This window comes from Olea europaea, unplaced genomic scaffold (genome assembly GCF_002742605.1).
Source record: "Olea europaea var. sylvestris unplaced genomic scaffold, O_europaea_v1 scaffold1561, whole genome shotgun sequence".
NCBI lineage: Eukaryota > Viridiplantae > Streptophyta > Magnoliopsida > Lamiales > Oleaceae > Olea > Olea europaea.
In genome coordinates, this window is record NW_019233214.1 from 17,212 (window position 1) to 22,954 (window position 5,743).

Sequence of the window (5,743 nt, forward strand, 5' to 3'; positions counted from 1 at the left end):
TCTTAATGAGAATACTATAGTTCTAGAAGATGAAGGAAACAAATGAACCCACAAAAATCAAAGTAATAGCAAGAAAAAAACCCCAAAAAAATGAAAATTTCTCTAAAATCGAAGAACAGATAGAAAAGATTCGCAGAACTTACAGATCGTTATCCTAAAAATCAGAATCTTCGAATTTGTGGATAGAATTTGTGGAGTGTTTGTGACAAATAGAGAGGAGGCAGATGTTATTTGGAAGTCAGTAGTAAGTGGGCAGCAGTTCTGGGATGCTGCAGCTATATAAGAATTTAATGACCATATGACCCTTCAATTTTGCTTTTACTCTCTATTTATTTTTCCAACAAAATTTTTAATTTTTCCTTCTTTAAATTAGTTTATATTAACAATCCAATCAAAATTAGGACGTTTCTATCAGCCTATAATGTAGAAATTATATTAATTAGAATAATTTAATGTTTAGAATCAACTTACTCCTTTTTAGAGATCGAGGATCAACTTTATATTATAGCAATAGGTTGGGACCGATAATGAAATTATTCATATTGTTTTGTGAAACTTCTACCCCTTTTAGCCTCATTTTCCTTCTCATTTTTCTCTCTTTTATTTTCAACCATACAATATTTCATAAAATAATATTATTCGCAAATTAAAAATTTTTCATTTTTTTTCAACCACGCCTTTTTCAAAAAAATACTATTCAAACCATTAAATTTTGGAAAGAATGGGTGGCAAAAGGGGCTTTTTTTCAACTTTAGTCACATAATTAATGGTATTGCAATTTCATCCCTAACCTTTGTCCAATGTATTGATCTTGTCCCTAATATTGTTTTCTTTGCTTTTGTCCCCTATCTTTGAAAAATTAGTAGACTTGGCCCCGTGGATGGTTTCCATCCCAAAATCTATTAAATTTGTACAAAATAATGATCTTGCCCTTTAAGTTAAATTAGTAAAAAAATAGATAAAATAAAAAGAAAAGGAAAAGAAATAAAATAATCTTCCCTACCCACACCCACGCCATCCTCCTAACGATCAAAACCATGGAGTTTTCAATTGAAAGTAGTCGTTAAATCCCTCATCCCCTAATTTATTCAACACCACTAGGAGGGATTTCCCTTTGGTTTCGCGTGGCCACCTCCGTGAAAGGAAGGGATCCCTCTAAATGCATATTTGGAGTTAAATAGTAAAGCAAACTCAAGACTTGTTCAACATGCTTGGCTTTGGGATAGAAAACTCGAGATAAGCCCAATAGATTCGAGGATTGTCCAGTAATTTGAGATTTCTATAACAAACTCAATATTTGATCAGCTAACTGGCTAAATATCTAAAAAATTCAATATTTGCTAGTAAAAACTCATCATTTCACCAATTAAACTGAAGACTATGTACAGCGCCCAGTTCGAAATTCCCTTCAATTGAAAAGGGATGTGGGTTAGTTTATATGCCATTGGATTAGATTTGAGGGTTACAGTTTGGGGCTTAAATGAAACAAAAATAAATAAAATTAATAAAAATGGTTTTTTTCGGTTGGGTGACTTGTCTTGGAAGGGGCGATTCCATGTAGTGGCAATTTCTAATTAATTTCCAAACAATTTTCACCACCAATTGTTTGGAAATTTATTTTATTTCAACTTTTTCTTTAACAATATAAGTGTTGGTGTAGCGTTGACTACAGTAAAACAAAACACAAGAATAACTTTTTGATCGATGCACAGTATATCAAAGGATATAAAAGCGTATGATATTTAACAAGTTTAAAAATGAGCTTGTCAATTGCAAAAATGAGGGAGTAACATATTTATTCGCAAGATCAAGAAGGTTACATAATATTTTACTACCATACATTTGCTAATTGAATTAGTTAGAGAGTTCAAAGGTAACATGTATTTCGATCATATAATTGTATTTCAATTTTGTTTTATCGGATAACTATATTTTAAATATTTCAAACTGGTAACTCCATCTAATCATGTAATTTGGACTGACGAAAAATTGATAACATAGTAATCAATAAAGGGAAATGCAACTTGTCCCAACTCGTGGACCGACCAAATCCAAGGTGCCAAGGTGGCAACACCTTAGCCCTTGGATCTGAAAAAAAATGAAGTTGAAATCGGGGGCTCAGCCCCCTGTTTTTGGGTCAGTCCCCGAGTTTGGACCTGTAGCATGGCTGATCAATAAATGATCGCCGTCATTTATTTCAATCAAGTTGTACTTATTTTATGTTAGCAACTAACGATTACATATGACAATTATCATTTGTTGACTGCCACATCATTGGCTTTTGTATAATTGAACAAAGTAACCTTATTTGATATCGAACTTAATGTGTAGCTACTCGAAAGTTAAATTGTGGTTATCCAAATGAAATTATATTAAAATGTAGTTATCCGATTGGACAACATTAAAGTACATTTACTTGATTGAATTAAAGTAAATATATAATTATCACGAATGAAATTTACCTCCCACAATATATATTGCGCGTATAAATGCGTAAACATATAGTACATATACAGATAACAAAAGTAGAAAATGATAAAACCATATAAAAAACAAAAAAGAATTAACTTCGAAAAGGCCAGTGATATTTTACCCCCATTGAAAAGAAAGTAGCATGCATATTTAACTATGGTTAAAATCCCCTTATCACTGGACTTTCTCAAATATTCCTATTCTGTCAACTTTTAAAGTTTTTCGAGTTACCGCTAAACTTTTTCAAACATTTCTGAGTTACCATTGAACTTTAAAAGTTTTCAAGTTCCCACTAAGAATTGTGCTGCTTGAACAAGTCCCTAGACAATCAATGGGTTACGTGGCACCCCGTTCAAGCCCCTGCGCGGGGTGCCACATAACCTCTGGTTGTTCAGAGGGCTGTTCAGGTAGTACAATTTTACAACTAAACTTTCAAAATTTTTATTTTATTGGTCACTTCATGTCTAGCCGTTTTAAGAGTTAATACTCAATAATAAAGTAGATAAAATGACAATTAAAATAACATTTTGGCAAGTTCATTAATGATATGAACATTTTTAATAGACTATAAACACAAGATGCTATTTATTTTAGATAATCAATGATTAAAAAAAAGTTGAAAGAAACTCTATTCTAACTTTCTAAAATAGAGAGCGAACTTAGCTATTCTAATTTGAATAGTCAAATTCACTATTTATTTTTATTTTATTACGACTGCATTTAATAAGTTATAGATTTCAAAAAAAAAAAATCTAAATTTATACATGTCTCATTTCAATTGATTGGTTATTGACATATAAAAAAATATGGTAAATAAAAATATGGAAGAAATTGATAAATGTTTCTTGAATTTAACCAAATATTAAAATCAAAATAGAGAGTATTGCTGGAATGTATAAAAATATTTTTTCTCTAATTTTTTTTAAAAAAAAAGGTTCTTTATTATACATTGTCTGAGCTACATTATTTAAAAAAAAAAAACATTCTCAAACAATGATTTGACATTATTTCAATTACACATTTTTTCAATAAAATAATATTACACGTAAAGATTTGTTTCTTAATTTTTAATCACACATTCTCCATCAATTTGATATTCAAAATGCGTTATTTCCCTAAAAGTGGAACTCAAACACAATAATAAAATGTTATTTTAATAAATAAAGAATTTCTTTGAGATGATCTAAAGACAATTCTATAGTGGTTTCGTTTGAGAGGTATATTTTGCCGTGATCCTATACGTTTGAGTCTCTTTATGATTGAGTCCTTATTTGATTCGCATTCTTTTAAAAAATATATATTTTTAAATAATGATTTGATTTTATTACAATAATATATTTTTTAATAAAATAATATTACACGTTAATATAAAAAAATTTCTTATTTTTTAACCACATATTTTTATTAATACACTATTCAAAAATACATTCTTATAAAAATAATCCAGCTCAAACAAGGGCCGAGCCGCGAAACTGGGTTGAATGCTATCATAAATTTGAGGCTAATATTTGGTTTTCAGATTACGGCATTCATTGCAAAGGACGACTTAATGAAAAATAGTACTTTTTTACTATATTATACAAGTCATTTTGGTACGTTCTCAATTATATCAGCCGCTGTGAAATAAATTCCTTCCACTATTGAAGGTTTACTGAGAATTGGACCACAGAGAAATGACGGTCTATACTGTCACCATAATTTCAGATTGAGGAGGAAGATCAGAATATGATATTGATTAAAAAAAAAAGTAAGGATATGTGTTTGACAAATTTTTTTGAGATTAAACGTTGTGGATTGCATAAAATGTTTGATTAAAAAGTTATAAATATAATAAAACGTGTAATTGAAAATGAAGTTCGATCAACTTATAATCTCATTAAAAAAAAAAAAAACTGTCAAACATGAGTTAAATGTGTAGATAATTTCAAATAGAATCGCATGTAATTTTATTTATTATTATTATTTTTGAATTGAATCTGAATATATTGATGGTTAGAAAATATATTATGCCTTAAGTCAAATATGTACTGATAACCCACAATTTTTAAATGGTTCACTAGCAATGCTAACATTTCACTTTCCTACATGTTTGGCTAAGTTCAAAAAGCTTTTAAAAGTAAATAGGTTTTTAATTAATTAAAAACTAAAAATAAATAAGTTACTGACTTGGGAGGAAATCAATAGTTATTTGGAAATAAATAAATTTTTACTCAAATTGTTGTATCATATATCATTAATGCTTATTATATGTGCTCCTTGTACATTGTTGGATGACAATAATACAGAATTCAAAGACTTGGTGGCGGGATATGACAAAAAGGGGTCCTGATTAGCCTAACCCGGTCCATCCTATTCCGGGTATTCAGATACAAATTTACCGCCAAAATCCAAATCCTTTAGTGTCTTCAATTTTCTTACTCGATACAAGACGTTAGCTGATGGTCTCTCAACAATAAGAAGGGAGGAAAAGAGTGAGGTAGTGGTTAGACAACGACTAGAGGTGGCCAGGAGTTGGGTGATGGCTCCGATGCCCATGTGAAAATTGAAGAGGATTTGGTGGTCTCTCACCAGTAGGGAGAGAGGAAGGAGTAAGTGGTTAGGCGATGGTCGGAGGTGGCTAGGATTTGGGTGGTGGTTCCAATGTTGCCTGAAAATAGAAAACGATTTAGTGGAGAGCATTTGAGGTTCGAATTTGGGATTTTTTATGGGGCAAAAGGTTGAGTCTTGTTTGGGGTTTTGAAAACAATACCCTTTTTTGGGGATTTTTGATTTTTTTAAAAAACATTTTCACCTCAGCATTTCAATAACACTGTACATGTAGCGGGATTGTTCCAATTTTGAGTATCATACACCCTCTGTGGCCATCATAAAAATAATGTTATTTGACACCAGTGATGTTAAATCACTAGTCTAGGTGACCGCATATAATATATTCAACTAAATGAATGATGTGATATTATATTTAAGTGAATTTATTATTTAATATTATGTAGTTACCACTTAATCTGGTATTTGACACTAGTGATTCTGAATAGTATTACTCAAACTAAACAATAGAAGATTAATAATGCACCCTTTGTTTTTCATTATTTGCTCATTAAAATAAGAAATATGATCGTTATCTATCACATCAAATCATCATATTTGACTTTCTATTTCTTGTGTAAGGCTCGTAATGACTATATTTTTCATTTCCATTCTTAGATTAAAGTGGCTCAAACGGGGCCAATATTGTTGGAAATATCCTAACATTATCTTAACGTAAACGGAC